Source organism: Onychomys torridus, chromosome 12, assembly GCF_903995425.1.
Source record: "Onychomys torridus chromosome 12, mOncTor1.1, whole genome shotgun sequence".
NCBI lineage: Eukaryota > Metazoa > Chordata > Mammalia > Rodentia > Cricetidae > Onychomys > Onychomys torridus.
In genome coordinates this window covers 30,646,022-30,669,445 of record NC_050454.1, presented here as the reverse complement: position 1 = coordinate 30,669,445, position 23,424 = coordinate 30,646,022, and positions in this window count along the sequence as shown.

The following is a 23,424-nucleotide window of genomic DNA, read 5'->3' as shown; positions in this document are numbered from 1 at the left end:
TTTTCTGTCATTGGGAGATCCCTGTGTCTTTCTTAGGGTCCTGTTTTTTAGGTAACCTCCATGGAGGTGTGAGTAGCAGTCTAGTCATCTTTGTTTTATATCTAGTATCTTCCTATAAGTGAGTACATACCATGTTTGTCTTTCTGAGTCTGGGTTACCTCACTCAGGATGATTTTTTTCTAGATCCATCCATTTGCCTGCAAACCTTATGATGTCATTGTTTTTCTCTGCTGAGTAGTACTCCATTGTGTATATGTACCATGTTTTCTTTATCCATTCTTCAGTTGAAGGATATCTAGGTTGTTTCCAGGTTCTGGATATTACAAACAATGCTGCTATGAACATAGCTGAGCATGTGCGCTTGTGGTATGATTGAGCATTCCTTGGTTATATGTCCAAGCATGATATAGCTGGGTATTGGGGGAGATGGATTCCCAATTTTCTAAGAAAGCGCCATATTGATTTCCAAAGTGGCTGTACAAGCTTGCATTCCCACCAGCAGTGGAGGAGAGTTCCCCTTGCTCCACATCCTCTCCAGCATAAGCTGTCTTCTGTGTTTTTGATCTTAGCCATTCTGACAAGTATAACATGGTATCTCAGAGTTGTTTTGATTTGCATTTCCCAGATAACTAGGGATGTTGGGCAATTCCTTAAATGTCTTTCAGCCATTTGATCTTCATCTGTTGAGAATTCTCTGTTTAGTTCTACAGCCCATTTCTTAATTGGACTGTTGGGCATTTTGAGGTCTAATTTCTGGAGTTCTTTATATATTCTGGATATCAGCCCTCTGTCAGATGTGGGGTTGCTGAAGACCTTTTTCCATTTTGTAGGCTGTCGCTTTGTCTTGTTGACTATGTCCTTTGTTTCTCAGTTTCAAGAGGTCCCATTGATTGATTGTTTCTCTCAGTGTCTCTGCTACTGGTGTTATATTTAGGTAGTGATCTCCGGTGCCAATGTGTTCAAGACTACTTCCTACTTAATCTTCCACCAGGTTCAGAGTAACTGGATTTATGTGAGGTCTTTGATCAACTTGGACTTAAGTTTTATGCACAGTGACAGATATGGACCTATTTGCAACCTTCTACATGCTGACATCCAGTTATGCCAGCACCATTTGTTGAAGATGCTTTCTTTTTTCTATTGTACAGTTTTGGCTTCTTTGTCAAAAATTATATGTTTGTAGGTGTGCGGATTAATGTCAGGGCATTCAATTTGATTCCATTGGTCCACATGTTGGTTTTTATGCCAGTACCAAGCTGTTTTTATTGCTGTAGCTCTATACTAGAATGCAAGCTTGAGGTTAGGGATTGTGATGCCTCCAGAGGTTGTTTTATTGTACAGGATTCTTTTGGCTATCCTAGGTTTTTTGTTTTCCTATATGAAGTTGAGTATTATTCTTTCCAGGTCTGTGAAGAATTGTGTTGGTAATTTGATGGGGATTGTGTTGATTCTGTAAATTACTTTTGGTAAGATTGCCATTTTTACTATGTTAATCCTGCCTATCCATGAGCATGGGAGATCTTTCCATTTTCTGACATCTTCTTCAATTTCATTTTTCAGGGACTTAAGGTTCTTGTTATATAGGTCCTTCACTTGCTTAGTTAGAGTAACCCCAAGGTATTTTATATCATTTGTGGCTATTGTAAAGGTTGATGTATCTCTGATTTACTTCTCAGCATGTTTGTCTATTGTATATAGGAGGGCTACTGATTTTTTTGAGTTGATCTTGTATCCTGCTATGTTGCTGAAGGTGCTTATAAGCTGTATCTGTTCCTTGGTTGAATTTTTGGGGTCACTCATGTACACTATCATGTCATCTGCAAATAGGGAGAACTTGACTTCTTCCTTTCCAATTTATATCCCCTTAATCTCATTATGTTGTCTTATAGCTCTGGCTAGAACTTCAAGTACTATATTGAATAAGTATGTGGAGAAGACAGCCTTGCCTTGTTCCTGATATTAGTGGAATTGCTTTCAGTTTCTATCCATTTAATTTGATGTTGGCTGTTGGCTTGCTTTAAATTGCCTTTATTATGCTTAGGTATGTTCCCTGTATTCCTGATCACTCCAAGAACTTTATCATGAAGGGGTGTTGGATTTTGTCAAATGCCTTTTCTGCATCTAGTGAGATGATCATGTGGTTTTCTTTTTCTTTTGATTTTGCTTACATGGTGAATTACATTGACAGACTTTCATATGTTGGACCACCCTTGCATCCCTGGGATGAAGCCTACTTGATCATGGTGGATAACTGTTCTGATGTGTTCTTGGAGTCTGTTTGCCAGTGTTTTAATTGAGTATTTTTGCATCAATGTTCATGAGGGAAATTGGTCTGTAGTTCTCTTTCTTTGTTGCATCTTTGTTTGGTTTAGGAATCAGGGTAATTGTAGCCTCATAGAAGGAGTTTGGTAATATTCCTTCTGCTTCTATTGTGTGGAACAATTTAAAGAGTATTGGTGTTAAGTCTTCTTTGGAGATCTGGTATAATTCTGCACTGAAACCATCTGGTCCTGGGCTTTTTTTGGTTGGGAGACTTTTAATGACTGATTCTATTTCCTTGGGGGTTATTGGACTATTTAAATGGTTTATCTGGTCTTGATTTAACTTAGGTATGTAGTACCTATCCAGAAAATTATCCATTTCTTTTACATTTTCCAGTTTTGTGTACTATGTTTTTTGAAATATGACCTGATCATTCTCTGAATTTCCTCATTGTCTATTATGTCCCCTTTTTCATTTCTGATTTTTTTAATTTGGATGCTCTCTCTCTGTCTTTTGGTTAATTTGGATAAGGGCTTGTCTATCTTGCTGATTTTCTCAACAAACCAACTCTTTGTTTCATTAATTTTTTGTATTGTTCTCTTTGTTTCTATTGTATTGATTTCAGCTCTCAATTTTATAATTTCCTTGCAAGACTGCTTCTTCTGGTTCTAGAGCTTTTGGGTGTGCTGTTAAGTCACTAGTGTGAGATTTCTCCAACTTCTTTATGTGAGCATTTAGAGCTATGAATTACCTTCTTAGCACTGCTTTCATAATGTCCCATAAGTTTGGGTATGTGGTGTGTTCATTTTAGTTGATCTCTAGGAAGTCTTTAATTTCTTTCTTATTTCTTCCTTAACCCCTTGGGGATTCAGTTGAGCATTATTCAGTTTCCATGAGATTGTAGGTATTCTGTAGTTTTTGTTGTTGTTGAAATCTAACATTAAACCTTGGTGGACTGATAGAATGCAGGTGGTTATTCTAATTGTTTTGTATCACTTGAGATTTGCTTTGTGGCCAAGTATGTGGCCAATTTTAGAGAAGGTATCATGGGGTGCTGAGAAGAAAGCATATTATTTTTTGTTAGGATGGAATGTTCTGTAGATATCAATTAAGTCCATTTGAGTCATAACATCTGTTAAGTCCTTTATTTCTCTATTAAGTTTCAATTTGGCAGATCTATCCAGGGGTGAAATTGGGGTGTTGAAATCTCCCACTATTAATGTGTGTGGTTTCATATGTGATTTAAGCTTTAGTAATGTTTTTTACATATATGGGTGCCCTTGTGTTTGGTGCATAAACGTTCAGAATTGAAACTTCATCTTGGTGGATCTTTCCTATGATGAGTATGTAATGACCTTCTTGATCTCTTCTGATTGATTTTAGTTTGAAGTCTATTTTGCTGGATATTAGGATGGCTACACCCGCTTGCTTCTTAAGCCCATTTGATTGAAAAGTCTTTTCCCAGTCTTTTATTCTTAGGTAGTATCTATCTTTGAATTTGAGGTGTGTTTCTTATATGCAACAGAAAGATGGGTCCTGCTTTTGTATCCATTCTGTTACCCTGTATCTTTTTATAGGTGAATTAAGTCCATTGATATTAAGGGATATTAATGACCAGTGATTGTTCATTCCTGTTATTATGGTTTTTGGTGGTAGTGTGTGTGTACTTCTCTTCTTTGGGGTTTACTGCTGTGGTGTTATCTATTGTCTGTGTTTTGAGGGTGTATCTCACTTCCTTATGTTGGAATTTTCCTTCTAGTGCTTTCTGTAGGGCTGGGTTTGTGGATAAGTATTTTTTAAATCTGGCTTTGCCTTGGATTGTCTTGTTCACTCTGTCTCTGATGATTGAAAGTTTTGCTAAGTATATTAGTCTAGGCTGGCATCCTTGGTCTCTTAGTGTCTGCATTACATCTGTCCAGGTCCTTCTGGCTTTCAAAGTCTCCATTGAGATATCAAGTGTTATTCTGATGGGTTTGCCTTTATAAGTCACTTAGCCTCTTTCCTTTGTTGCTCTTAATATTCTTTTTTTATTCTGTACTTTTAGTTGTTTAATTATTATGCGGCAAGGGGACTTTTTTGTGGGGTCTAGTCTGTTTGGTGTTCTATAGGCTTCTTGTATCTTCATAGGCATTTTGTTCTTTAAGTTGGGAAAGTTTTCTTCTATGATCTTGTTAAATATATTTTCTGTGCCTTTGAACTGGTATTCTTCTCCTTCCTCTATCCCTATTTTTCGTAAGTTTGGTCTTTTCACAGTGTCCCAAATTTCTTGGACATTTTGAGACATGACTTTGTTGGCTTTAGTGTTTCCTTTGACTGATGAATCTATTTCTTCTACTGTAACTTCAACACCAGAGATCCTCTCTTCCATCTCTTGCATTCTGTTGGCTATACTTGCATCTGAAGTCCCTGTTTGTTTACTCAGATTTTCTATTTCCAGCATTCCCTCTGCTTGTGTCTTCTTCATTTTTTTCTATTTCCCTTTTCAGGTCTTGGACTGTTTCCCTCATCTGTTTCATTGCTTTTTCATGATTTTCTTTCAGGGATTTATTGTTTTCTTCAGCTTTATTTGTCCTTTCCACCTGTTTATTTATAGCGTTCTTCCCATTTTTTTTTGTTTGTCTGTTCCTCCACTTCATTTTTGATTTCTTCTATATATGGCTACAGCCTCTTCATGATGTTATTCATAAGGTTGTTTTCTTCTGCTTCTTCCATTCTGTGATGTTCAGGTCTAGCTGTTGGAAGAGGTCTAGGTTCTGGTGATGCTGTATTGCTCTTTATTTTGTTGTATGTACTTCTGCCTTGACGTCTGCCCATCTCCTTGTGGATTCATTCTTGGTCTTATCAGCGCACTTGGTCCAGACAGAGCTGACAGATTCAGGAAGCCTCTCTCTGGTCCTGATGGAAGCTCTGGTCCAGATGGGAGTGCTGGCCTGATTGGAGCTGGGGTCTTGTCTCTGAGTCTCAGGAAGTGGCTGGGATCTCCATATCTTGTCCAGATGGGAGCTCCGGGGGCTGGATGGGAGCTGGGGCTTGTCTCTAAGTCTCAGGAAGTGGTTGGGGTCTTGGGAAGATGACTGTGGGGGCAGGGTGTAGAGATTGCAGGGTCTGCCTGTAGTCTTGCAAAAGGGGCACCTTCCCTTGGGGCCAGAAACTGGTGCCAAGTAGGGTACATCTTCCCTGGGATGGCTGGTGTCCAGGGGTGTGACCTAGTGGCAGTGACATGTGATGTTCTTAATGAGCTACTAATCTGAAGAATCTACCAGGTGATATATAGTATAGCAAACATAAATGAAGCAGAGAGAGAGAAAGCAAGCTCATAATATGTTGGGTGACTCGTACCTGGCAGACCTGGGTGGGGTGGGAGCAGAAAGAGTCAGAATACAATTCTGTTTTGTGACCATACAGGGAAAGAGGATTTCAAAAGAAAGCCAGGGATATTTAGGGTTATATCAATGGTCTAGAATACCGAGAAAGATCCAAGTACTGTATCTGACATAAAGTCCATGCTAGTTTCCTTAGAATATACAATATTGAAGGTGAAAATAAAGTTAGGAAATAATAAAGAGAATAGTGGGGCAAATAGCATATTCAGGCATATTTACTTACTCTTTGAATCAGATGTCTAGCTGACAAAATAATGTTTAAGTACCTTACAAGAAGATATCAAGAAACAGTGATTATGTATTTCCTTCCAATTTCATGACATGAGAATAAACATGCAATATCATTAAGCTGAAACTGATTAAATACTCACTGTCTGCTTCTCAATTTACTAACTACAATGTGGTAAAGTATATGTCTGCCATAAAGGAAGACCTCTCTGGGCAATGGAGAGTTAGAATAAATATTTAAATACAGAAGAAGAGTCCCCAGCAGGAAAAAAGAATTGAATTCTGCCTGCAAAAGTAAGATCAAGCTTCATGATGCAATGTTCTTGTCCTTCACTAAAGTCAATTGTAGCTGAAGAATCATCAAGAAAATAGAATTGAATTTTCAAAAGGTCAGTCTCTTTCAGGGACAACCTTTCCTCCAAGCACTCTAGAACTTGCTCTTCGCATTTCGCTGTGGGTTGCCCTTCTGAAAGGCAAAAATTTTTCTCACTTTAGAGATTCAATACCTATACCTAAGTAAGGCAAGGTACATGCATTACATCATAAATTGAATATAAATACACGTTGGAACAGCAACAGTGAGTCCAGGCGAGCCCACATGGCACATAAAGCTACCAACCATAGCTAACAATAAATTGCTAAAATGACCTTATCTAGTTTGTTCTTCAGTCACACATGAACCAGTATCAAACCAGGGAAATGTAATCCTGAAAGTGGATAAAATTGAATGCAGAGGAATATTTTGAAATGCTGTTGCAAAGTTGGATAGACTCCCAAAGTTACTGTATAGCCAAATAGAAATTGTCTCCATAACCCTTTAAATTCTGAAATTTGGTAAGAAGATGAGGCAAGCCCTTCCCTTTTCTTTCTTTTCCTGCAGCAGCAAATTATCTAATATTTGGCTCATTAGCTTCTGGTGCAATGAAGACTGGAGGAAGAGGAAGATCTTTCATATCTATAATACTGCATTGGGGTTGTTACTGCCACATTATTGTCTCCTCTTTAGAAGACATGGATTTAGGCTTTTTGAAAAACTTATAAACAATTTCTGACCATGCCGTAAAATGCTACTTCATTAATGAATATAAAAGTATCTTTAGGGGCTGGAGATACTGTTTAGTCAGTAAAGCATTTTCCCAAGACTTCATGTAAAAACAAACAAAAATAAAAAATATACAACAACAACAACAAAAAGCCAGGCTTCTTAGCATGCACTTATAATCCCAGTTCTAGGAAGACAGAATCAAGTGGACATAGGGGTTTTCTGGTCCAGCCTACCCTACTTGATATGCCGGTGGCAGACTTGGCTTAAACAACAACAACACACACAAAAAAATAGCATAGACTGTACCTGAGACATAACATCTAAGTTGGACTGCTGTTTTCCCTGTATATGCATGCACATGTACCTGCAAACCTGTATACATGTGAATACACATAATACATAAACACCCAAAAGAGGTAAACAAATATTATTTGTGGTAGTTTGAATGCAATTGGCCTCCATGATCTCACAGGGAGTGACACTATTAGGAGGTGTGGCTTTATTAGAGTGGGTATGGCCTTGTTGGAGAAAGTATGTCACTATGGGGACGTGCCTTGAGGTTCCCTATGCTCAGGATACCTCCCAGTATCTCAGTCGAGTTCCTGTTGTCTGCAAGATGTAGGACTCTCAGCTACTACTCCAGCACCATATCTGCTTGCAGGCTACCATGCTTCCTGCCGTGATGATAATGAACTGAACCTCTGAAACTATAAGGGAGCCCCCCCCATTCCATGTTTTCCTTTATGAGTTGCTGTGGTCATGGTGTTTCTTCACAATAATAGACCCTAACAAAGACACTACCCTTGATCATTTCAGTCACTTTGTTGTCAGGTCTTCCAAGAGTCACAGGGTCAAGAGAAGAAAACTCATATTCCCTGACCCAGAAGCCAGACCTACAGTAAAACTCGCCAGTCATGATAATGTCACACCCCAGTGCTCCTATCCTGCTGTCTTTCATGGACATTTGGCTGTTTCTTGCTTTCTTGGTTAACATACAGTTACCTTTTTACTCTGCTTCCCCCACCTAAATCGCTAAGTGTCCACAAAAGCTTCTCAATGTGCAACTGTCTATAGTGACCTTGTTCCTCAGAACTCATAAATTGTAATTAGCTTCACCATTTGCTGGTGATAATGTCAAAATCTGAAGCACTTGGCAGTCATAATGTAGTGACTAGCTTCCATTTGAGTGGGAATAGTGGATGACCCCTGATCTTTCTATGCTGGAGTTCCTATTCTTCTGTTCAGCCTCCACATTCTTTTCATTTTGTTCACAAAATCCTATGCAGTTGTAGGTCCAGGTTTTTAATTAGAAAGCAGCCTAGAGGGAAGAGGAGGATCTGTGATTGAAATGTAAATGAATAAAAATTTTCTTAATAATAAAAAATCAAACCTATGAATTCTCAACTCATATGGCTTACAAAGGTATCATTTTAGACCAATGTGTTTTAAATATATGTTTTATATATATAAATACATATATATGTATATGTAATACAAGCTTTTTAAAATGATCAAATTATATCAAAAAGGTCAAATGATATAAAAAAATACAAATACCTGCTAGGCTCAACAACACAGGTATTTTAGTAGAGTTATATTCTTCGATTATTATAATTCCATCACATCCCATGTGAGTCTAAGGAAGGAAAGGTCTCTCATGGATGATCAAATCTTGGGGTTCTCAAAAGGAAGCCACCGTTCAGCAATGCAGCTTGGAAACCTCCTAACCAGTGTGACATTTTTACCTTCAACCTAAAGTAGAGATGAATCTGTCTCTCTATTCTATTTAATTACTAAGCCTTGTTTGGGTTTTTCCAGAGGCAGGTAGCTTTCATTTGGAACAATGTGCCTCAGAGCTGACACAACTAGATTTATATGGGGGATAAATCTTGACAAAACAGTACACAGTCGTTCAATTAACCTCCTTCAGGGAAACCTAATGTAATTGCAGAAATGCAATCACTTCAGCTGAGGTTATAAGGTTTGAATCTAACTTTATTATCTTCAGATAAATGCACCAGTATTAGATGTCCCTTTGGCAACTAAATTCAATATGAAACTAACCAATAAAATTGCTGAGTAATAATTGACAATAGAAAAGTCTAGTAGCTGCTCAGACTTCCAAAACTGATGGAATTATTACTATTAAGTGGCAAGAACAATATTCAGAAAGCTCATACCAATCAAAGTGCTTTTGACCTTTCTTTCTTAACGTATTAAAAAAGCAGGGACTGAGGAGCAGTAGTTAACAAAGCTAAAAGTCTCTAATTGTCAGATTTGGAGAAGCCAATTTTGATTGGACACAGGTACGTTTGATTTTATGACTAAAGAACTGATTTTATTTTGAAACAAACCTTAGAGAAATAGAGAATTCTATATAATGACTGACTATTCTCCTTGCTTATTTATGTTTATCATTGCCAGCTGCTGAGAAAGACCATCTCATCACTTGGTGTACAGCAGTAGCCCTTCTTGTGAAATTGTTCTGTAGGCCAAGGAACCGCCACATGTGCCTAACAGCTGAATCACACTGGCTGTCTTTCCAGCGCCACTACCTTTAGGTAGCCACCATTATCATTTTATTCCACCAACTCCTATTTGGGCAACTGCATAGAAGAGCTGAGACAGAAGTGCAGCTTCTCCTTCAATTACTTCTGTGTAATATCAGCTGACAATTATGAGGAGCACCGGGGCTTCAATTCCTTCTCGTCCATCATTCTGCTTCTTGCAGAAACACTTTAACTAAATTTACTCTCACCTCATTTACACAAAAGGAACATGTAACAATTTCCCTGAGGCCCTATAGTAAATAGAAAAGTAGTTAGGAGCACACAGTTCTAGTTTATTTTAGTATTTTTGTTATGGTATTTCAACAGAGCTTGCCCAAAAATCCACATCCTTAAACAGAACAAGTATACTCATTCTGGTTCTTGTTATGGTTTCCAAAAATATCCAAAGTGTATTTTTCTAACATTTAAGGCTTAGCAATATCTATCAGAATTTAAAACATGAAAGAGGTGTTTATAGTCACATGAGACATGCCATTGATATTTTATATTGACATTCACATCCTATGAATTAATGAGATAATGTCAGTAAAATAAGTAAACATAAATCAAAATAAACTTAAGTTATCATATTCAACTTCTTGACAGACAATTTCAAAGTCTGATTTAAAAAAAATATATGCAGAAAGTAAACATTTGTGTACATGGGTAGTATTAATTGTAATATTGTTGTTAGATAGTTTTGAAATACTTATAAAAAATAAAAAGGTTTCATCACTTGAGTCAGTATTTTCACATTAGTGATTTATTGTATGTCCATATATACTACTAAACGTTTACATATATGTATATGTGCATGTACATATTCTCATTCATAAATATATTTAACAGTTTATTTCCAATAACATTGAGCACAAAAGAAAAAGTTCAACATTTTAGCATTATTAAAGGACTTATAATGTACACATACACTACTACATCACTAAAATGAAGTATTAGGAGAAAAGTACAATAAAAAACTCACTGTGAAATTAAAATAATTCCTTTGCTAGAGACTACATGGACATGTCACATTGTTTTATTCCTTTATGGAAGGAATAATACATCTTGATAGATTAGAAACATTTACTAATGCTGTGGTAAAATTATGAGTGAAAGCCACATACATGGATACTTCCTAGCTAGCACAAGAATATATTTCATGGTAGTGCTTTACATTCGTTGCAGGTTCCGTAAGTAATGATAGCATTCTTCCCATGGTGTTTGACCATTCCTTGAATATTTGCATCTGTCAAAACTTATAGAATATAAATTTGATTGGACTAATAATTTAACTGCTTTGGGTAATTAACTCTTGAACAAAGCAATTTTAATAATGAAATGGTTAGAAGCAGATGCAGAGCCATAAAGAAAAAAATAAAGATGTTTGAGTCTTTTGAATATCACTTCACATGTGACTTCAACCAAACACTACAACTAGGATTGCTCCGATACTACACAGTGACAAAGCAAGCAAGGATAATTCCTAGAACATCTCCACTTGGCCTTAGCTGTTGTTTTTGCTTCCATGAGCTACACAAGCAATGTTGCCTCTAATTTACTCCATGAGGTATTGAAAAGCAATGTATCAGAATCACGGGGAGATGTGAATATGCAGTTCAGTAGTGCTAATCATTATCAATATTTTGCAAAGACATTCTTTCTACATAGTAAAAAAAAACAAACAAACAAGAACAAAAAAAAAAACCTTCATGCAATATGAAGTAAAACTCTTGGGACTACATTAGGATAATTAGTGAGGCAGATTTGTACTCATTGCAAAGGGAACCCATAAAGCATAGATCTTCCTGAATTTACTTCCCTCTTTAATCTTCTACTACTGTGCTGCAATCATAATCAGTCTTCTTTGTGTGGTAGATAATCAATTTAAGGACTAATAATCCATGAGGAAATTTGATAATATGATTTCACTCATATTTCTACTTTTGGAGAAAAGAAAAGAAAATGTAAAAAAGTACCTATAGAAAAAGGTGTGGATGTGATTACAGTTATGATTTGTACAGTTGTCCAAGCCTGTGCAGTTGAGAAATATGAAGAATTCAATATTTTTTATAAAAATGTCTTGTTTGAATAAAATGTCATAGTTTGCCTGCTCAGTGGGTTTGTAATTGAACTAAATGACATGAGGTAGGAATGTATCAACTGCATTCAGTTCCTGGATGGTAGGCAATACTCCTAGGCAAACCTTTAGAATATATTTGTTTCCATGGTAGCTAAACTTCTTCAAATTATGCTAGGATATTTAATGGAAGAACACAATGGTTTAAAAATAACATCCCAAGGCAACAATTTTTACTACTTTAGAAATCCACAACTTAATATGTGGTCAGAATAGAAATCACAGGGGTCATTGGCAATTTTCAGTGGTGAGAATCATCTGATACACTGGAAGTCAGAGGCTAAGGAAAAGAGGACATAAAGGTGAGCTGTTTGGTTGTTCACATAGTTCTAATCTAGTCAATAGGGTAAGGAGAGTCACAGTCCAAATCAATTCCTTATAACTGCCAACTTACAACCCTTAGATTTAGCTCACATTACTTTTCTAGCTATTTTCTTGTTTTTAATTGGCAAATAAAAATTGTAAAAAGCACAGGGACAAATAGCCAAATGAATGGAAGCACATGAATTATGAACCAAAGGCTATGGAGCCCCTAGCTGGATCAGGCCCTCTGGATAAGTGAGACAACTGAATAGCTTGAACTGTTTGGGAGGCACCCAGGCAGTGGGACCCAGACCTGTCCTTAGTGCGTGAGCTGGCTGTTTGGAACATGAGGCTTATGTGGGGACACTTTGCTCAGCCTGGAAGGAGGGGACTGGACCTGCCTGGACTGAATCCACCAGGTTAAGCTGAATCCCCAGGGGAGTCTTTGCCCTGGAGGAGATGGGAATGGGGGGAGGAGCTGGAGGGAAGATGAGGGCGGGGGCAGGAGGAGGGAGGACAGGGTAACCAATGGCTGATATGTAAAATTAAAACACAAATATCCATATGAAAAAAATAATATAAATATATTTTTTAAAAATTGTATATGTTTGTGACATTCAACATGGCATTTTAAGATAAAATACTTTATAGGAAGTGATATCAAGCTAATTAACATATAGGTTACCCCAATATTTATTTAAAATTCACCCTCCCTCTGAACAACTTCTAAGCATGGAGTATATGCATCACAGTAGCCAAAATGCTGCACAATGTGTTGCTTTGTTGATATTAACTGTCAGGCTTTCCCTAGAGCCTATTGATGGCATCTCACCCACTTCTGAGTGAGCAATTCAATTCCTCTTTAAACTTTCCAATTTATCTCCCAAAGAAGGGTTTAAACACCTGTGAACAAACTTTTTAATATTTAACTCCTACAAAAGATTAGATACTGAGAATAGTATACCTCAGAAAGGGGTGCTCTGATACCCAGAGCTGGAGAAACTGACAGAGAACCAAGCCTTCCCAGGAACTTCCTCTAAACAGAAGGGAGGGGACCTTTCCAAGGTTCCTAATAATACTGAAGGAGACTCTTCCAAGGGAAATACAACTGTCTTGAGTTTCTTTCCTGGAGTCTCATTAACCAAGGAACATTAAGCTCATTTTGCATGAAGGAAGACAGAAATGTCACTATGTCACTATGACTAACACTGACACACAAAATTTATTGTCTGGTCTTCAGCTTCCAAAGACAATCATGGAGAAGCTGTCTGATTATTGAGCCCATTCATTTTTTTCCTCAAATCATTTACTATCCCTATAAAATTGTCCAAAGACCCTTTTGTCCTCTCCACTGTGAACAGAATTTAACTTTTAATCATCTGGTTCTTCCTTGAGTTTCACATTTTGTCTGACTCTTGTACTGATGCAGATTAATAAATTCATGTGCCTTTTCTCTTGTTGATGTGTTTACTGCCAGCTCCTTTCTGCTAGTTTCCAGAGAGCTTAAAGGAAACATCCATCGACCTTAAAATACTTGCCAAATTTATTGGAAATAAACAAATAAGCAACAACAGTACTAGATTAGGTACTTTGAAGAAGTAAAGATAAGAATAATCAAAGGCTCTCACTCAGATGAAAGTTTTAGTCTACAGGAGAAAAAAAAATGTTTGAGAGGATAAATTCAATTAACTATTCAAGGCTATTCATTGTAAGTTCTTCAGTCACAGCTGTCCATGTTTAGACTGAAGAAAAGCAATAATCTTTTGTGTGTAACAGGAAACTTAAAAGGTCTTATTAATGAAACCAAACCCGAGGCCAGTTATTGGGGTGATTGCTGGAAGATCAGAGAAGCAGAACAAGCCACAGTTTTCTCACCTCACCAGTTCCTCAGCTGGTCTTGTTTCCTCAGACTGCAAGCTTCTGAATCCTTATCCCAATGGCTCTCAGCTGAACTGTGCTTGAAAGCCTGAATGCTTAACCAGCCGAATGCTTTACTCACTACATGCTTTTTTCTCCCCTAATTCCTGGTCCTCAGGTTTTATATACTTTTCTCTTTCTGCCCCCAACTCCCTGGGATTAAAGGTTGTGTTTCTGGGATTAAAGGCGTGGGTCACCATGCTTAGCTGTTTCTAAAGTGACCTTGAACTCAGAGATCCAGCTAGCTCTGCCTCCCAAGTGCTGGGATTAAAGGTGTGCACCACCACCACCGCCCAACTTCTGCTATAGCTTACTCTTCCCATTTTCTAGCCACCAATTTTGGCTTTGTTCTAGTGGCTGTCTGTTCTCTGACCCCAGATATGTTTATTTCAGGGAACACACAATATTTTGGGGAACACAATACCACCACATTTGTGTGTGTATGTGTGTGTGAGAGTGAGAAAGATAGAGAATGTAAGATTTTCTGTGTGTGTCACTGTATCACTTTCTCTGTGTATCTGTGTGTGTGAGAGAGAATATAAAAATCTCTGTGTCTCTGTCTCTCTGTGTGTAAGAGAGAGAATGTGAGACTGTCTCTGTCTCTCTGCTTCTCTCTCTCTCTCTCTCTCTCTCTCTCTCTCTCGTGTGTGTGTGTGTATGTGTGTGTGTGTGTGTGTGTGTGTGTGTGTTGTAGCTGAAATTTTCCTGTGTACTGCCCAGTCCACAGGCACTCAGACTCAAGTAAACCCACACAGTGTAGATGTAACCGGCTTGTTAAATAAGAAACACAGAACGGATTGCAGAGTTAAAAACCACGAGGTCAGAGCAAGAGCGGAAAACCTTACCCTTCACTGCTTCTGCTGTTCTTCCTCTCCGCAAGAGACCTACTTCTGTGTGTCCTGTCTATTTAAAGACTTTCTGTTCTGTTTTCTCATTGGTTGTAACCCAGCCACATGACCTCCTCGTCACTGCCTGTTTGTACAGACCTCCAGGTCGTCTATGGTTGGTATTGAGATTAAAGGCGTGTGTCTGCCATGCTGGCTGTGTCCTTGAACACACAGAGATCTACCTAGCTCTGCCTCCCAAGTGCTGGGATTAAAGGCGTGCCCCACTACTGCTAGGCTTCTGCTCTGGCTTGCTCTGACCTCAAGGCAACTTTATTGACATACAAATAAAATCACATTTCAATACAAATAAAATATCACTATATTTCCCCTTTTCTATTTTAATAAAAAGAAAAAAAGGAAAAAGTTATTACTAATATAAGAAAAACTATATACAAAAGTACAATAACTATATATACCATATATACAAACAATAAATACCTAAACAATGTCTAGTCCATTTGTATGACAAATTCAGAGAAAATAATTCCATTATCTATCCTATTTTGGTAAGTCCAGAATGTACCTGATTCACTTTTTATCCTAACTTATATAGCTAACGGAACTGTCTTATAACGTCTTTCAAATTTATACACTTACAGCTCTTAGTGAGTTTTTCTGAAATCCTTAACAAAGATAATTATAACTATAACTAACTGATCTTCAGCTCCCTCAGAGACCCAAGAAGGAAATAACACTACCTAATAAAAAATAAAAACAAGAAGTGCATGCAAGTAACTTCCACAAAAAAATAAAAAAGTGAGTTGACAGAAACAGCCAGCTGCCTGGACAGTCACCTGAGGTTTCTCCGCAGTGTTGGGGCATCATCTTCAGCCTATAGGCTTAGCGTATCTGACAGACTCTTTTGTGAACTAGGATGTATACAAGGTCAACAATTTGACCTCACATTTGGTGAGAGCAGTCCATGTACCAGAAACACCTGAATTCCATTAGTGTCATGTCATGATTCAGGATTTTAAATTCTGGAAATTATTGATGTCTTTTCAATTCAGCTGTCCATTTTTCTTGGCTGTGTATATGTGGCTTCATCTTGGCATCCTGTTCTTCTCCACATCCCTCTATTAAACGCCAGTCTACTATTGAGAAGGGTGAGCTTAGTTATTCTTCAAGAATAACTGTTTCATCTGCTGTTCCATTGCACATCAGAAGCCATTGGCCCACTCCCTGTTCAGCTGCCTTTGAAGGGCACGGTAACTTTTACAGATTGCAAAGGTCACTCACTTCAGGGATGGTGCCATATTGTCCTGGCTTCAGAAGATGCCTTTTGTTAAAGCCACAACCACACTTGTTTTGGCAAGAATTGGTAGTCCTTGGTTTAATGTCCTGTCTGTCCTGTTTGTCAGCAGTTGATTAGAGGATACTTTGTTGTCCAGTGGCTAACTTTTGCCACAATGAAAGTTAACTCCATATGCAGTTTCTTCAATGCCCATATTTTCTCTGAAGTAGATTGGTACTGCCAGGAGCTGTCATGTCTCATAGTCATAGCAAAAAAGAAAAATTCTTAGTTATTAAAACATTTTAAATGCCATATTCTGTAGATCTCTGAAGGGTTTGAAGATGACCTGTCTATCTAAAATATATCTGTTTGATCTTGAAAACACACCTAATATGACTACAAGTTCAATTGTAATGTCTAACCACTAATTTTCATTTCTATATATCCTAATAGTTGGTAATACTAACATTCAAGGATTAGCAAATTGCATTACATTGTTAAATGAATGGTATAAATACAATATCTGGAGCAAGATTAGAAATATGTGTATGGTATATTCTAACAATCCCAATCTCAATAATAATTTTTATACAATATAAAACAATCCATTTGAATGTAAAGTATTTAAAACTAGTAATTGTCTTTTTCTTTTTCTTTTTTTTTTAACAAGCACCTTTTGCCTAGCCCTTTTCCTAACCCTTAACAACAACTTGTAACCAAACCTCCTAAACAATGAAAACTATCCCAGACCCAATACCCATAAAAAGACCAAAAAACCACCCACCCCACACCACCCCTTTGGGAATGTGGGCGTCAAATTCTTAAAATTGCTTCCTGCTGGGTATGGGCGATTATCTTTATTCTGAAAAGAAAAATTTTGGGTTAATTGACAAATTCTAGGAAAGGTAACTATATTCTTTGTTATCCATAATGCCAAAGTTCAGGGTTTATCTCAAGTCCTTATTCAAGTAGTCTTTGAAACTGGATCATCTCAGCTAGCCATCTCAGAATTGCTCTAAGCACTTTGTAGTCCAAAGCTGATCTGTAGATGATATTTGTCAGCTTAGTGATATTATTTTCCACATGGAATTGTCGTTGTGGGGCCCCATCTTCTTCCTGGAGATTTCAGTTGAAGTTAGGCCTGGCCGTGATTTCCTGCAGAAAACTGAAAAGAGACTCAAACACAAAGACATGTATAGGCAGCTAATCGAAGCCTTTTCTCTAGAATTAATTAGTACTCATATGACCATTATTATCTTAACAAAGTTTAAAATATGTATATATCTTGTAAATTTTGATATAAAATTCATACTTTAAGAAAAGTTTAAAGAATCAGAAGAATCAAAGAATTGAGATTAGTAATAGAATAGTCCCTTAATTAATTTGGTTTTTCTCCTGTCCCATGTCAGAAGATGGCTCTTTCTTCTGGTATGATACAGGGAGTTTTCATTTTCCTTTTAACAACATGCTTGAGTTTAAAGGAGGAGAGAGCCATTCTCCAACTCCAAAATCAGCTTGAAGCTTTAATTGAACTGGGACTACAAGAAGACTAAGAGTATTAATTTTTTAGAGAAGAGTAGAAACAAACATTTAGAAAGATTTATGAAATTTTGTAGATGATATACCAATAGGCCATTTTACTCTTTTTCCTGGGACAGATGATTTGTCCTTTTTCTTCAGTTGTCTCATTTGTCCAGTGTTCTTCAGATTCCTTAGCCTTCATTCTCCTAAAAGACAAAAACAAAAACCCTTCCCCAAGACTAATTTTGGGGAGGTCCCCTTTTGGCAAGTTACATCTGATTAAATGAAAAGGCATGTATTGATGGGATAAGTGAGTTTAAACTGGATGGTCATGTTGGTTGATGAACTATCACCTCCTCTAATTAAGAGGTCTCGCTTGTTCAAATCGAACCTTTATCAGTTTTGATGGCACCCACAGCTTATCTTCTCCTGCAGAAACAAAAGCAAAACCTCATCCCCAATGTAACACATACCCTGGTTTCCATTCTGAGGTCAGCACATCCTTGAAGTATATAGGCTGATTTAATTCTGTTGTTTTTTCTATTAACTAATGTCTCTCTGCGGCTATTGTTCCTTTCTCATTAGCATTGAGAAAATTCAAAGTTAATAGAGCATTATGCAGTCTATTTCTGGGGGTTTTTGTTACCCCTTTCTGTTTATTTATCATGTCCTTTAGAGTTCTGTTGGATCTTTCTATAACTGCTTGGCCTGTAGGATTATGTGGTATACCTGTAATATGCTTTATATTATAATAAGCAAAAAGCTGTTTCATTTTAATAGAGACATATGCTGGAGCATTGTCAGTTTTAATTTACGCAGGTATACCCATGATGGCCATAACTTCTAGCAAATGAGTGATTACAGAATCAGCTTTCTCAGAACTCAAAGCAGTTGCCCATTGAAATCCTGAATAAGTATCGATAGTATGGTGTACACATTTCAATTTTCCAAATTCTGCAAAGTGAAACACATCCATCTGCCAGATTTCATTCCTCCATAACCTTTGAAGACACTTCATATCTTATCTTCACCTTGGCAACAATAGCCATTTGGGCAAGAAACTGTTCTTGCCTGGACTGCTTGATCGACTGGACATGCAGGACCCATAGAAAGGTGACCACTAAACTTTGTTTGACAAAATGGTCCTTCAGGTTTCTGCTTCGCAGAGGAAACTGCCAGACATTCTACAGGACACTGAGAGAAGTGACCAAGAGACTCTAGCCCTGTGGGCTGAAAACAGATGCCCCAACTTTACAAAGGAACATTAGGTGACTATCCAGGCTGCCAGCTGTCTCTGTCTACTCTTGCAAGACTCCTGAAAAAAGCTTACATCCTTCTCCTGGTTCTTAGGTAATATTATATCCTTCTGAGGTCTTTGATGTGGTTGAAGACTAGATAGTTATAATTTCCTCAGTTATGATAAAAGATAAGTTAGATATAAAACCTTAGACTCACAAATATAAGATAGATAGGATATCTTCTTTAATATTGTAACTGTAATTCTTGCTAGATAATTGTTTTGTTATTTGTAATTGTACTACGTAAAAGTTAAAACCTTCCTTTAAAAAAAAAAAAAAAGAAAAGAGGAAGTGCTGTGGATATTGCTCTGTGTAAATAAAGTTCTGATTGGCCAGTGGCCAGGCAGGAAGTATAGGCGGGACAAGAGAGAAGAGTATTCTGGGAAGTAGAAGGTTGGAGAGAGAGACCGCCTACTGCCGCCATGAAAAGCAACATGTAAAGACACTGGTAAGCCACAAGCCATGTGGCAAAGTATAGACTAAAAAAATGGGTTAATTTAAGATAGAAAAGGTAGATAACAAGCAGCCTGCCACGGCCATACAGTTTGTAAGCAATATAAGTTTTTGTGTGCTTTCTTGGTTGGGTCTGAGCTACTGTGGGACTGGCGGGTAAGAGAGATTTGTCCTGACTGGGCCAGGCAGGAAAACTCTAACTACACACACAGGCTTATATTTATTAAAACTGCTCAGCCATTAGCTCAGGCTTACCACTGACTAGCTTCTACACTTAAATTAACCCATAATCCTTATTTATGTTCAGCCATGTGGCTTGATACCTTTTCTCAGTTCTGCCTTTACATCTTGCTTCTTCTGTGTCTGGCTGGAGACTCCTGACTCTGCCTTCCTCTTCCCAGAATTCTTCTAGACTGCTTATCCCACCTATACTTCCTGCCTGGCTACTGGCCAATCAGCATTTTATTAAACCAGTGGACAAAAATATTATTCCATAGCAGTGTGTATTAAAATTCATTAGTAATCTTATAAATTACTAATAAGGTAAAGCCAACAACATAAAGAAGATCCTCCTACCACTTCTCTGCTTCATGAGTATATGTCGGCAGTTTTGATTGGTTAATGTTTATAAAACACTTTGAAGATGAAACATGCTAAATATTATCTAACAGCATGGTAAATGCAAATTTGTTGGGTCTTATGAAATTTGGTAGAAATTAGGGAATGAAAAACTACTAACAAATATGAAATCCTCAGCATAAATTTTGCATATATATATATAGAAAGGCCATTGGGGTGAAGGAAGATTTTCTTGAGGATAGAAAATCAAGCCAATTTGTACCCCATGCCTACCCTCTGTCAATACAAAGCTATAGAAATGTTTAATTTAAAGTCTGAAAAATTATGCACTCTGTAACAGCATGTAAATCCAGGTTTTTATTAAACCTAGCTGATGACTATACAAAAAAATGCAAATCACAATAAAACAGACAACAGCACATTCAATCCTGCTCTGTTCTCAGTGGAGCTATTAGGATGCGTCTTATTTTGGCAGATGAGGGTAGTGCCTAGCACTTGGCAATTTCACCTGCCCTTTACTTATGAAACTGAAGAATATTAAAATCATTTTCATTCACCCCAGAAATACAAATAATTCAAATTTCTCCCGTTGTTGTTTCTGAATTTCATTTTGAAAATACTTCCTTATTGACCTTAGTTATGTGCAGCCTAAGAGTCTTGCCTGGCTTGATTACATTTTATACAAAGAGAAAAGGATATACACTACCACATTTCTCTCTGGCTTATCTATCAAAGGTTTAGAAGTAATATCTTGAACCTCATTACTTTGTCAACTAATATTTACTTAAAATATATACACTATATAAACTAGCCATCCAATTTAAGAGCCAAAATGATGGCCTAATTCTAGCATAATTTTCCAATTAGGTCAGGATATGAGCCCAAGTTCACTGAGTTTATCAATCATTGACAGAAAAAAAAAAAAAAAAAGGTGTTTAAGGAACAGTCTTCCTTAAAGATTATTGGGAGGACAAGGCAGGGCGACTGAAAATGAATTGCAAATGAAAAGAGTAGAGGATCTAGAGGGCAGGATGGAGAAAATGCAAAGAAGTCAAATGCACTCAGACAAGACAAGAGCCTGCATGACAAAACACATTAAAGAGAACTCATAGTCACCCTTTCAACTGCTTTGACAGTAAATGTTTCAGCTGCTTCAAGGGAAAGCAGAGCTTTGGATGTCATTGTCATCTATAACCTCACTTTGTATTAGGAGGACTTATAGGATTTCTTCATTTCAAAGCAGGCCTGAGAAGATCTCACCTCTATGAATTATGTTAACTAAATATGGCATAATGAATAAACTACAGATATCATTACATTGTCCGATCTCTAACAAATTAGGTTTTTAAGGCTCAGTGACTTTTAATTTATCAAGCAATCAGGTTCCAGTGACAAAATAAATGGAAATTACAGCAATTTCATATTACTGATACCTTGAAAACTTAGCAGCTAAGTGAATTTTCACAGGGATGTTTTGTTTTATTTATGAAGAGTAGAATGCATAGGATAATCAGCTTTTCCATTTTTTAAAGCACTGAGTTCTGGAGATCAAATGAATGTAAATGGGACTTAAACATGCTGCAAGCTCTACAAATATTAGGTTTTATAAGGTGCACAGAATGTAGGAACTCCTTTGGAAAATGACAAAATATTGCTTTAAACTTAAAAACCAGTCATAATTGCAATGATAACCTCCATTCATCCTTACCTTCTAATCAGAGAACTTTTTCCAGCCTATCCCATCAACTTAAAATAACTTACAAAGATACACATTCATCTACCGAGCGTATGAGGACAAGGGAGATGTTTCTTAACCAGTATCACCAACCTGTGTCTGTTTATTCATCAGTTTGGCAGTGGAAATAGGTTACAAATTAAGATAGTTTCTTTCATGCAAGTACATATTCCTTAAGGATATTCAGCCATGGGTGCTAGAGAGATGGCTTAGCAGTGAAGGGTACTTGATGCTCTTATGAGGATCATGTTCCCATTCTTAGTTCAAAATTCATGGCTCACAACCACCTACAATTTCAGTCCTAGGAGATCCAGCTTCCTCTTCTAACTTTCATGGTGCTTTTATACACATGTAGACAAAGCACTTATAAATATAAAATTAATTAACTAAAACTATTTTAAAGTTGTTTTTTAAAGACTATGTGCTGTGGGGTATTGTTCTGTATGCTGTGAATATATGTTGCTCTGATTTGGTTGATAAATAAAACACTGATTGGCCAGAAACCAGGCAGGAAGTTAGGCAGGGTGAGCAAACAAGGAGAATTCTGGGGAAAAGGAAAGCTGAGTCAGGAGACGCCATCCTGCCATCCAAGGAATAGCATGTAATGGCACAGAGGGAAAGCCATGGAAAACATGGAGACATATAGATTAACAAAAATGGGCTGAGTTTCAATGTAAGAGCTAGTCAGTAGGAAGCCTGAGCTAATGGCTGAGTGGTTTTAAATAATATAAGCCTCTGTGTGTTTACTTGGGTCTGAGCAGCTACAGACCTGGTGGGACACAGGAAAACTTTCAACTACAACTATGTAGCCATGGAATGAATGAATGAATCATTTCACAGAAGTGAATGTCTCTGAATGCCAACTCATTTTCTCTCAAGAACTATAAATGAGCTGGGCGGTGGTGGCACAGGTCTTTTATCCCAGGATTGGGAGGCAGAGACAGGCGGATCTCTGTGAGTTCGAGACCATCCTGGGCTACCAAGTGAGTTCCAGGAAAAGGCGCAGAGCTACACAGAGAAACCGTGTCTTGAAAAACAAAAAGCAAAACAAAACAAAGAAACAAAAAAAAACCCACTATAAATGATCATCAACACTCTACTGCAGCGGGAGTTACAGAATAAGACAAAATCCTGTTATTCTATGTTATTTATTGATATGCATTCTTTCATAGAAGCCATAAAATTATGAATGTTAGCTATGTGTATTTAAAATATGTCCTTAGTTTTTATGCTTTATGTGATTTAATTTGCTTTTGGAGGTTATATTGGAGACAGAATGTGGTGGTCCACATTTCTAATCCCAGCACTTGATAGGTGAAGTCAGGGATTTAAGGAGGTCATGACCATCTTCAGCTTTATAGTAACTTCAAAGCCAGCCAGGACTATGACAGACCTTAACCTAGTAAATACAAAGATGATAGACAGACAGACAGACAGTGATAGATAGCTATTTACTTACTATAATTTTCCCTCTCCCACATCCTCCCTCTGCTTCCTACTCACCAATTTCATGTCCTTTTCTGAAAACTAAACCAAACCAAAAACAGAACAAAAAAAAAAAGTACAAAAATATTCTCCCAACAGAACATGGAGTTGGCTTTGCTCTGGCAACTACTCCTAAGCATAAGGCCTACTCTGGAATGTGTTTGATAATCCCAGTATCGCTTCATTGAAGAATATTCAACTTTCCTCTCCCAGAAGCCAGCAAATAGCTCCTTGGTAGAACTTGGTGCCCACGCCCCCTTCTACTTTCCGAGATTCTGTCTGACTTAAACTTGTGTAGGTCTCATGTGTGCTGTCCTACTTGCTGAGAGTTCATATGGGAATCAGCCCTCTTGTGTCCTTGCACTTGTCCACTACTTCTGGCTCTGACAATCTTCATGCCTCCTTGTC